The sequence below is a fragment of the Callorhinus ursinus genome, unplaced genomic scaffold (genome assembly GCF_003265705.2).
Source record: "Callorhinus ursinus isolate GAN/ISIS: 27379988/994484 unplaced genomic scaffold, GSC_fseal_2.0 scaffold69, whole genome shotgun sequence".
In the NCBI taxonomy this organism is placed as follows: domain Eukaryota; kingdom Metazoa; phylum Chordata; class Mammalia; order Carnivora; family Otariidae; genus Callorhinus; species Callorhinus ursinus.
The window spans coordinates 1780277-1792679 of NW_027397131.1; positions in this window are offsets into that span (position 1 = coordinate 1780277).

Below are 12403 nucleotides of genomic sequence, written 5' to 3' on the forward strand. Positions count from 1 at the left end.
ACTCCAGGGTTGTTGTTGTTTTGTTTTACCAGTTTTTCCATTAATGCCCTCCTTTTGCTTTAGGATCCTATCCAGCTTCTCCAGTCTTCTCTGGTCTGTTTCAGCCTCTCAGGCTTTCCTGGTTTTTCGTGACCTTGAGGGTCTTGAGGAATGCTTGCTAGGTATCTGGCAGAATGCCCCCCAATCTGGGTTTGCGGGTGGACTTTCTCATGATTAGACTGGGGTTATAGGTTTTGGAAAGAATGTGAGAGGGCTGAGTGGCTCTCACAGACATGTTTCTAGTCTTCCTCCCTATGAGAGGCCAGAACACATCACTGGAACATTTTACTACAAGCCCAAACCACCATCACTAGAGCTATAAGAGGTCCCCTGACCCATCCTGCTGTGCCTTTAAAAATCTTGAACCAACTTTGAAAACTTGGGGAGATATTTTATTTAAAAATTGGGATTTCTGCCTTCTCTTGAAAGCAAGAAGACCTGGCCATGCTGGGCTTGCAAGGGCACCCAGCCAAAACTGGCTAGAGCCCAGTGAGTTGCCCGCTTCTACTGGGGCCTAAATTGCCCAGTTCACCATAGTTCCCATCTCTCGTACCATGCATATGCCTCTGAGCTCACTGAATTCCCTGATATTCCATTGCCTTCCTAGCTCCTTCTTGAGGTAGTGGGTTTATTTTTGCAGTATGTATTAACTTAAATGTGTGCAAGACTGGGGAGAGAAGCCAGAGGTGCTGGCATGCTGGGGCAGGTCTTCCTGGAGAGGTGCAACTTGCCTCCTGCCACAGAGCAGCACTTCTCAAAGTGCGGGACCACCAGCATCAGCATCACCCAGAAACTTGTTCAAAATGCAAATTCTTGGCACGATCCCTACTGAATCAGAAACTCTGGAGGGGGTGCCTACAGTCTGTGGTTCAACCGGCCCTGCAGCTGATTCCAACCCATGCTGAAATTGAAGACGCACTGGAGAGACGTCAGCAGCCCTGACATAGGGCGAGCCTGGTGGTCCCGGCCGGGCCGCCTGTGCATCAAGGGTGGGGAGTGGGGGTGGGCACTGACTCTTTCATGGATTCACAAGTCAATGGGATCTGGGGCCAGGGGTCAGTGTGAGTTTATACGCCTCTGGATCCTCAGCATGTGTGGACATAGGCTTTGCTCCGACTATTTCAGCTGCCGTGTGTCAGATTTGGGTAACCACAGCCTGCCCAAGTGGAGGCTCAGGATTCCATGTTTTGTCCTCTCCCATGCCTTCCTCATCAGCCACCCCCAGTCTCTCTGTACCAACTCACCTGCTTGACAATCTCACCAGCTGGGGTGCCTCAGTCGGTGAAGCGTCTGCCTTCGGCTCGGGTCGTGATCCCAGGGTCCTGGGATGGAGCCCCCCATTGGGCTCCCTGCTCCGCGGGAGCCTGCTTCGCCCTCTGCGCCCACTCGTGCTCTTTCTCCCTCTCTCTTTCTCAAGTAGATAAATAAAATCTTTTAAAAAATATCTCACCAACTTAGAAAAGAGAAGAAAACCACTGTGGCCTCTTTTGACTGGCAGGTGATGAACCCCTTGGAGTCAGGCCTTTGTCCATGTGGCAAAGTTCCGTGGGTCTGAGTTACAGTGAGAGCGGGTTTATGTCCATAGGAGAATATTTCGATGGACTTAAAGCATGTATCGTACACATTGTCTATCTTCCTTCACTGTGTCTAGTTTTAATAACTTACCTCAAGTTCTGCCTCCTTCCATCTTCTTCCTCTCAGGATGGTCTCACCTCTCTCTGTCACAGAATTCCTCAACATTTGCACAGTGTCCATACTCCTGCCACGCTGATCTCAAGAACTCCTCTGTCACCTGCTCTCTGCTAGCGCCCCCCCCCCCCCCCCCCCAGGGAGGCTTACCTCTTGCCTCCCTAACAGAGCCCTCTTCAGGGCTCTGGTTATACTTTACCATTTCCAGAAGCAGAGCCCCAGGGAGTGGGATGGTTTGCTATGATCTGCTGGAATTGCCCAACTTCTCTGACAGGGCTTGTGTCTTATTCGTCTCTGGCACATAGGAGGTACTCAATTAACACTTGCTGAGTGAACGAGCTGCCTGCAGACATAGTGCACAGCATGGCCTTGTAGTTAAGCACCCTGGCTCTGGAATCAGTCAGCCTGGTTTTGAATACTGGCTCCACCGAACTGGCTGTGTGCCCTTCAACAAGCCGCTTAACATCTCTGAGCTTCTTGTAAAGGGCAACCTGTCAGTTGTGACCACAGATGTTCTGTGATGACCATATGAGCTAAAAATACTTAAAACAGTGCCTGGTACCTGGTAGTGCTCAATACATATTAGCAGTAATAGTCCCTTGGTGATGATTTATTGAATTGGATTGATAACATTCTCTAGTTAAAATTTTACCTGATGAAATTCCTTTTTTTTTTTTTTTTTTTTTTTAGAGAGGGGTGAGGGGCAGATGGAACAGGAGAGAAAGAATCCTAAGCAGGCTCCATGCCCAGCACGGAGCCCAACATGGGGCTCGATCTCACAACCCTGAGATCTTGACCCAAGCTGAAATCAAGAGTCAGATACCTAACTGACTGAGCCACCCACGGTGCCCCAAAATTCCTTTTCTTTAAGAAAAAAGATTTGTGACCCTTGACCAAATAAAGGCTTGGAGGGATGCCTACCTGCTTGACAAGAAAGGCCTTTGTTGCTCTCTTTAAGTTTTCTTTCCTGCGTAGCAACAAGTTGGGACTGATCAGGCTCACAAGGTAGATTTGGGATAGATGCATCCTGAGAGAGAAACCCAAAGTTCAGAAGCATTTCTGCTGTTTAGAGCAACTCCAGAAGTATTTCTTCCAAACAGCTTCAAGAAGGCGTTAAATCCATTCACTTGCTATAGACATATGTACATGACTGCAAGCCTATTTGTATCCGGGAAAAAGATTCTGAATGTGATCCAATTCTTGTGCATTTTACCTATTTTATTTTGAGCTGGCTGCCTTCTGTGACAGGGTTGTAATTAATATTGTAGAGCAGGAGGCTCATTAAATCGGTCTCATTATGACTGCTCAGGTTCTGGGGCTTCGCTCAAAAGGATTTCCCTGTTATCAGTGCCTGACATATATTCCTCATCAAGGAGGCCAATTCTCTTCTGTTGAGGACTGTCTCCCAAATGGAGATGGTATTTATTCTGACTTGTACTATTAGTGTGAAAAATGTAGCCCCTGATGACAGACGCATAGACCTCTGTCATAGGCGAGGCTCCCTTTACACAGACATGAGGAATATAGGAATTTATAAGACAGTATGCTTTCAGTGGCTGGAATGCCCACTGCATTCATGCTTAGGTCTTTGGCTCAGTGAGAAGTTTTGAAAAGGAAAAGAAACATCCTAATTATAAACCTGTGGAATCTTCATGTCAGAAGAGCCTTCAGTAGTCATTGGACCTTCTCCCCAGCATGTGAGTTCTTAGCAATCAAGATTTCTGATTCTCTGGCTTTGCATGATTGCTTCCTTTGGCAGAGAGCTCCCTACCTCCATTGTGGCCGAATTCCTTTTCAAACAGAGCTAAAGAAAATAATTTGTATTCTTGATTTACTTCCCCCTTGACCCTAGCTCTGCCGCCCAGAGCTGTACAAAACAAGTTTGGTCACTCTTCCTGAGAAAGCTTTCTGAGTGTTCCAGAGAGCTCTCGTCTCCCCTTCTAATCCTCTCTTTTTAAAATTAAGTGCCTTCTCTTCCCCTGAAGCTTGGCCAGATCTGTCATCCTTCTGTTCAGTGATTGAATGTTAAGATACCTTAAAGTTCTCCAAGGATGTGGCATCCAGAAGGGAATGAACCTTCCGGGTGGGTCCAGTCCACCCAAGGGCCCAAGGAGGCAGCTGCCCCTACAGAGACAGGGTTTCTGGAATTTTCTGTGGAGGGTTGCATCCCAGGGGCCCTCTCGGAGATGGAAGTTTTGCTCTCTCTTCCCTCAGACTTTTGCCGCAGTAATTGCACCTTGCCTCATCCGTACCTGCTCAAGGCATTGTCTTTGGGAAGTACTCCTAGACCAGCTGCAGCTCAGGGACTTCAGTGTCAGGCTGCCTGGATTCAAAGCCCAGCTCTGCTGCTTGCCATCTGGTGTGACCCTGGATAAGTTGCCCAACCTCTCTGAGCCTCAGTAGGGACGGCGATAGGGTCTACTTCATAGCCTGTGGTGAGACTTGATAAGCTTACGTGTGTAAAGGGTAGCAGAGCTCCTGAGAAATGCCTGAGAGCATGTGAGTGATTATTAACAAGAACCAAACCCTGATCATCTACACCTCCTTGCTTCCCATACGCTGGGCTTGGAGTCTCTTAATTTTGACATTCTGGGAGTAATCTCAATCCTAAGAAGGAGATGGGGTGGGCAATTGACAGTGATTCCAAATGAATTTGTCTTTTGGTTCAGTTCTTCTCCTGAGTCTAGCCCAACACTAACACACACTGAGAACCCTTTTCACCTAGAACACTTATTATATAAAATCTCATTTGATGAGAAAGAGAGAGGGAATGGACTGGATAACTGGATGTTCTTTCCAGTGTTTTAGTTACAATGATCTCTCTCTCTCTCTTTATCTCTCTCTCCCCCTCTCTCCTTCCTATCTCTGTCTCCTTCCTTCAAATGAAATCTTACTCAAAACTACGGTTCTGATGTAAGACAGATAATAGATGAACACGTCCCTCTGGCAGTTTTAATCTTCTCTCCTTGGCAAAAGCAGCCTCATTGTTTGGGAAGCCCCTGGAGGTTGTCTGTGGAATCCTGGCATTCTGAGCTCCACATTTGAAAACTTCTGCGTGAATCAGTTCCTCATCCAATTTTCTGAAATCTGGCCCCAGTCCTTCTACCTGCCTGATCCCCTTTTCTGTAGATTCGTAGCACCTCTGCCTCAGGTTAGAATCCTCCCTCCGCTGCCCTCTGCCAAACCAGCAATGTGCATCGCTTCCCCCCACCCAAATTCTGTGAGGATCTTCCCAGCTCAACCCTCCAAGTGATTTTTTATTTTATCCTCCTCTGACCTCAACATACTGGGCCTCCCTGAGAGTTGACAGCCATTCCCCACTCCCATCTTAAAGAAGGACCCCAGGGTTTAGGTGTTCAGTCGTGGAGCGGAGGTGGGAGTGGGCAAGAAGCAAGTCAAAGTCATCCTCCAAGGGAGGGGTCTGGGAGAGGCGAATGGAGAAGGAGACAGATGTGCCACAGAGCTAAAGAGTTAGCCATTCAAGCAACAAGCCTCATGGGAGTCCTTGTCCTCTTTGACCTTTCTGCAGTTTCCTTTCCTTCCTTCCCTTGCATTATGTTTTCCTTACTCAGCATCATGCACTGTTCCATGAACTGGGACTTTAGGAAGAAAGACATCACAGTCCCTGCCCCTCAGGGGCTCACAACCCAATGAAGGAAACTAATGAGTAAACTTTGCTGGTCCCCAGGTGCCCCTGAGAGTCACTGATCACTTGCTCTTTTGGCTCAAGATTTCTACCAATGCATCCCTCATTTCCTAACCCGATTTCCTCTCAGAGCTTAGTTTAAGTAATTCCATCTTCTTCAATTTCCTACGGCCTGACGAGTATGGGGAATAAAACCCTACATGCTCTCATTATGCAAATTTTTATATTGCACACCTGTGGCCAGATGAATCTTTACAAAACTCCACCTTTGTCGCGGCATTCCCTTTCCCAAAGACTTCCAAGGAAGTGCTAACTCCCCAGCTCCTTCTCAGAGCTCCAGGGCACCCAGCAGGTTCTTTCTCTTCTCAACTGGCCCTGATTGCAGATGCTGATCATTGAGCAATAAATCCATTCTGCCTCGTGGTGTTGCTTGCATTGTTGTCTCGGTTATTGATGAACTCATTATTTAGCTTCTCGGAGATTTAGGCCATGCCTTCCTAATTACTTTTAAAAAATGAGAGTCATTATGGAAAAAGCAGGATCTGGACCCATCCCGTGTCTTCCCCTCTCCCAGAGAGACCCCTGGTCTGTCCCCTTCTTACCATTTAAAAAACATACTTTAAATGCAGACATATTATGTATTCATGGATTATATAGAGTATTATTTTCATTATGTGTGTGTTTGCATAAATGGCATTGCACAATATGCATCATTCTGCAATCTAAGCTTTTCACTCAATATATTTTTGAGATCTATTAACACCGACGTGTACAATTCCTAGTTAGTTCCATTAAATTACTCTATTGTATTCTATGAAGCTAGTGTGCTGCATTTGATTTATCCCTTCTCCTCATGATGGATATTTAGGTTGTTGCTAATTTTTTCTTGTTATAAATAATGCTCCAGTGAACATCCCATACATATGCCAAACTATTTTAAACCCCGTGGGAGACAGGAATGGTGAATTCTAATTTTTGGATCCTCTTTTCCCCTTAGCACAGGGCCCTGCCTGTGGCAGATAATTAATAGATTTATTAATACATACATTGCACAACATATGTATATGTAAACTAATACTCAAAGTCACGTTTTGAAGTAATGTTTTAAGCGGAAGTACAAGTTCAAAGCTGACAGTGTTCTGGGCATCAACGTCCAATCCGGGTGATGCCCAGAAATTGGGGCTGCTCCTTCCTCTGAGACAGAAGCTTTTAAGGCTCTTTTCTCTGGATACAGAGGTGACTCCTATAGAGATCATAGGGGAAAATCAACAGATTGTATCCCAGAAGGAGACTTGCTAGTGGGTGTATTTAATACTTTCCCGTTCTTCTCCCTCCTCCCTCACTACCTTTTCTGTTTTTTTTTCTGACGAGGTCGCTGGAGATTGTTGGGAGCACCAAATGTCTCAACAAGCCATGGCAGCCAAACCCCTCATGCTAGTGGGTGGAGCGGGTGGGTCATGGAGCAGGTAGGTCACTGTATAATGGTAACGAAAGGTTCTGCTTAACCTGAGCGCCCCTCAACCACGAGGCAGGCCGAGATCAAGCTGGGAGCCCTGGAAAGCTGTTTGAGGTGTTCTCCCCTTTCTTCTGATTGGTTAACCCAGCAGGTGTTTGTGTAGCACAGGTGAATCAGAGGTGGGGCTCTGGCCTCAAGGAGCTCGTGTCTGCTAGGAAAGGTCAGACGGAGAAACAGAACTTCCAAACAGTAGGCACCAGGAGAAGCACCAATTAATGCAGGGTTGCAGAGAGGAAGGCACATAGGCCTCCCCCGGTTGAGGAAGCTTCATCTGGGAGCTGACGCCAGCTTGGAGCCTGCAGTGGGATTTCGGCCAGCGGGGCTGGGAATAGGAGGAAGTGGTGTTGCGAGTGAGGTCCAGTGAGGTTTCAGAGGGACCTGCGGTGGCAGAGGGATGAATCTGGCACGTGAGCTACTGGTTTAGTTATGTTCCTCTAGAAGAACAGGGAGGGAGTCTGGAAGGCATGCCAAGGGAGGAGTGAGTAGCAGGGTTGTGTTCCATTCCCGAATCCCCACCAAAGATGGCAAACTCTGAAGATGTTTGCCAATAAAGGCAGACTTATTCTACTTGACTTATATTTCTTTCTTACTGAGGCTTAACAAGTATCAAGGGCACAGATCTTAAGTGTAAGACTCCATGAATATTGACACATGTAACAACCATACTGGTCAAAATGTAGAGCATTTTGAACCCAAAGTCTCCCTGGTGCTCCCTGCCGGACAGCACGGAAGCCTGTCTCCACACACCCAAGTCAGTCCCCGCTGCCTTTGACTTGCATTACCTGGATCAGTTTTGCCTGTTGTTCAATGTCACGTACGTGGGCCTCCTGCAGAGCAGCCCGTGGGGAGTTTCTTCAGCGGCACCGTGCAGAACGGTTGGGGAGAGGAAAAGGAGATTGTGGCTGGAGCCTAGGGGAGCAGGGGAATGAGGGCTCTGTGCCAGGGTGGCGGCCGTGAGAAGGGGACAGGGGCCGCAGCTGCCGAGGACGGCACGGAGAGGTGAGGGGGGCTCCCCGGGAACAGACGAGTGAAGCCGGGGCTGTTTAGGGGTGTGCACGGCCCTACTGAGCTCTGGCCTGCCCCAGGGCAGCATCCAGTTAGAGAGCCGGTGCCTCCCAGCACACTGGTTTCACACAGAAAAGGTTCTGCGGCGGCCCAGGAGGAAGCAGTGTTCTCTGCTACGGGGTCTGCTGCAGCCTCTCACCATGTTCCTCAGCTCGTCTTCCCTCATCAGCTGTCTCCGCAATGTTGACAATGACACCCCAACCCTTCTGTGGCTGTTGGGATGGCCACAGGCTCCAGAGGACCGAGGAGTCACATGGGGGTAAAAAAGCAATTCCGAATGAGTCAGTAGCACCGGGGAGTTTGCCTTGTTGGTGCAACCGAGCACGGCCGGCGGAAGTGGACGGGGGATCTGGCAGTTTGCCTTTCTTGCAGGAAGAAGGCAGTTCCGTGAAGCAGTTGGGAGGGCCATTCCTAGGGACCAGGGACAAATACTTCCCATCCCCAGTATTTTTATCTGAATGAGCTCAGGGTCAGGTAGAAACTACGGGAGTAAGGGAATGACCTTGATGGAGAAGAGGAGGCCAAGCGCTATCTGGGGAGAGGGTGAGGAAATTGGCGAGAAATGTACAAGGAGGGGAGGCCAATGTTAGGGGCCGCTGTCCAGCACCTCGTCTTATACTATCCAGTGGGTACTGATCGTACTGATGAATCCCAAATCTTTGGGGTTACCAGTGACTCCCTCCACCCGCTAGTCCTTCAGGAATAACCACCTGGAGACCCAGGTATAATCATGAAATGAATCCCCCTGATCCTTTCCCATCTTGGGAAACCATTCTGCTAGTTTCTTGCTACTTCATGCTGCCTGTGACTTGCTAAGTGTTGAATCTTTAATGTGCTGCATAATCCAGTGTCCTGTGTTGGAACAGGTGTGAGAAGGGAGATTTCAAAAGCAAATAAACATGAAGAAGCCTTTCTTCCCTCATTGATGGACTACCAGCGTGTGCGGGAGGTGGGGCAGCACTTGGGGTGGGAAGCTAGTGGTGGAGGTAGCCTGTGAATGAGGGCCCATCAGCCTTCCCCTTTTGGGACACACTTCCAGCTGGGAAGAGATGTAAACAAATGATTATCAAACACACTGAGATGATAAGTACAGCGATACAGGTGTGGGAGTCCAGGAGAGGGAGGGATTCATTTTGCCTAGGCAGTCACAGAAGGCGGAGACACTGGGGCTGGGTTCTGCAGGATACGTTTACCAAAAAAGGCATCCTAGGCAAAAGAAACTGTCCACCAAAAGAGCAAGACAGTGTGAGGAATGGAAGTCTAGAATGGAGGAGGGTGGGGGGAGGGGGAGAGGGGGACACAGGGAAATGACACAGAGAACAGGGAGGGGGTGCACTGTGAGGATGTCTGTAGGGGGTGACACTGCAGGCAGTGTGGGTGGGAGATGATAGGGTCACTGGGCTTGTCCTGGGCAAAAGTGTGACGTGGTTCACATTCCCTCCTTCTGGACTCCTTCACCCCTTTCGCGTTCCCCTCGCCAGGTGTCTTTATGGCTTCCCTCCTCCCCCTCATAACAAACCCCAAATCACGATTCCTGTTTCTACCAAGTCAAAAGAGGTGATGGGTGAGGGCCAGGTGGCAGGAGAGCTGAGCTTTGCCAGCACTTGCCAGCCACGCATCAGGCAGCATACTTAGGTGGTTGTGTTCTCACCACAGTTAAGCCTCCTAAGACTGTGGTGATGTTTGGAATTCTCACCCGCATTTCACAGATAGAAACTGTGGCTCAGAAAGGTTATGTAACTTGCTCCAGTTCACACAGCCAGGCGGGGAGAACTGTGATTCCGGTCCAAAGTGTTCTGATTCTGGGGTCCACAGTCTTAACCCCCACACTGAGCCCATAGTCTCTGAATGCCTCGTTCTGCCAGATCACATGTGTGCAGTAACAAAGTCCTCAGTCCTCAGAGCAGTCAGTCAGACAGGGAAGGCCACAGGGAAGAAGAGGGAGGGTGGGAAGTCTCAGGTAGGACATGGTCAGTTCCTCGCACAGGGCTGACCCAGGGCCCACTCCCACAGAACACTCGGAAGGGGCAGCCCCAACGGCTCACATATGTATGTTTAGGGGCCCATAAAAATATCCTGATCTTTTAAAATCAGAAGGAAAAAATGTACTTTTAGGACAAAAAATGATATAGTCATCCTTATAACAATGCAATCACAAAACATAATTTTAATGTTCTTTTTTTTTTAACGGAAGAAACAATCCTTCAAGGCAAAAATGCCAAGGGCCCACAAAAGTCACAATGTGGCCCTGACCTGGCCTTTTCCACTTCCCTTGTGCCAAATTCATTTAGCACCTGAGTTCTCCCTGCCTCTTATGTCTGTGCTATCTTCCTTTCCTTCTGCCAATGTTGTAACTCAGGCCATGCTGGGACCATTGTAGTAGCTTCCTCTCCGGTGACGCTGCTTTCACCTTCTCTCTCTTTTCCCAACCTTCTCCCAACTTGCAGTGTTCTCCGATCTGTTTCTATTTATTTTATATTTTTATGATATTGTATTTATCCTCATGGTTGTATGTGTGTCATGTGTTTGGCCAGAGGGTTTGGGGTCACTTGTGTCCCTTTAGAAGTGAGGCCAATGCATTTTAAAAAAAATTAAAGGTTAAAATTGGTAATATATAACATGGGGGTTAGCATTTTAGCCATCTCTAAGTGTCCAACCCAGTGGCGTTAAGTACGTTTGTGTCGTGGTACCACCACCACTATCTATTGCCAAAGCCTTTTCATCACTGGAGACAGGAACTCTGTGACCACCATTAAGCTATAATTCCCCATTACCTCTTCCCCAATCCCTGGTACCTTCTTTATTTTTTTTCTCTAGATTTATGGAGATATAATTGACATGCAACATTGTGTAAGTTTAATGTGTACATCATAATGATTCAATATGTATATATTGGAAAATAATTACCACAATAAGATTAGGTAACATCCATCATTTCACACAGCAACAATCGTGTGTGTGTGTATGTGAACTTTTAAGATCTACTCTCTTGGCAACTTTGAAATACACAATACAGGATTGTTAACTATGGTCACCGTTACATCCCCAGAATTTATTTATCTTCTAACTGGAAGTCTGTCTCCTTTGACTGCCTTCATCCATTTCCTCTCCTGTTCCCCCACCCCCTGCCCTGGCAACCACCAGTCTGTTTTCTGTTTCTAGGAGATTGATTTTTTTTTAGATTTCACAGGTACTTGAGATCACACAGTATTTGTTTTTCTCTAGTATTTTCGATTCTACTTTCTGTCTTTATGTTGCCTATTCTAGGTATATAAATGGAATAATGCAATATTTGTCCTTCTGTATCTGGCTGCTTTCACCTAGCATGATGTTTCCCAGGTTCATCTATGTTGTAGCCTGTGTCAGAACTTCATTCTTTTTTATGGCTGAGGATATTGCATTGTACATATATCCCCCATTTTGTTTATCCATTCATCTGTTTATGGACATTTAAGTTATTTCTACCCTTTGCTACTGTGACTAATACTGCTATGAACATCGGTGTACAAATATCTGTTTGAGTCCCTGCTTTCAATTTTTTGGGTTTATACTTAGAAGTAGAATTGATGGGACATATGGTAATTTTATGTTTAAGTTTTTGAGGAACTGCCAAGCAGCAAACCACTTTTTTTTCATGTGTGATGAACGAAGCTGTCCTCAAGTCCACTCTCCAAAGCCTGGCTCTCGAGATTAAACGATTGTAAACATTTGTCAAAACTCATCAAGTTGTGCATTTTTAAATGGTGAAAGTTACTCTAAGTGATTATGACTCAATAAACTAGACTTTAAAAACATAACCTCCTTGTAGAGGAGGGCAAATTCCTTAGTGGAGGCTTGAGATGGATACAGCAAAGGAGAAACTGTGGAAAGAAAGGGATTTTCTGAATGGGAGGGGAGAAGAAATGAATGACCAGCCTCACAGTCTTATGTAGGTAAAGCTAAGTTTGTGTTATAAATGTTAGTGTTGGTGAGCATAGTTTATGCAACTATTGTTTTTTATTCAGCAACATTCACTTATGATGCATCTGCTGTGTGACATTTTACAGCACCATTTGTCTCAAGTTACAAGCACAGAATGAAAGTGTTAATTAAAAATAAAATGTCACTTAAAAAATATAAAATCTGATATACAAATCGATGGAAAGATATCCCTGTTTTCGTAGATTAGAAGCCTTAATATTGCTCAAATGTCCATACTGCCCAAAATGATCCACAGATTCAATGCAATCCCTATCCAAATCTCAATGGTGTTTTTGCAGAAATAGAAAAATCTCTTCTCGAATTCATACAGAATCTCAAGGAACCCCGAATAGCCAAAACAATCTGGAAGAAGAACAATGAAATTGAAGGTCTCACATTTCCTGATTTCAAAATGTGCTACAAAGCTACAGCAATTAAAATAGTATGGTACTGGCATAAAGACAGACATACAGACCATGAGACAGAAT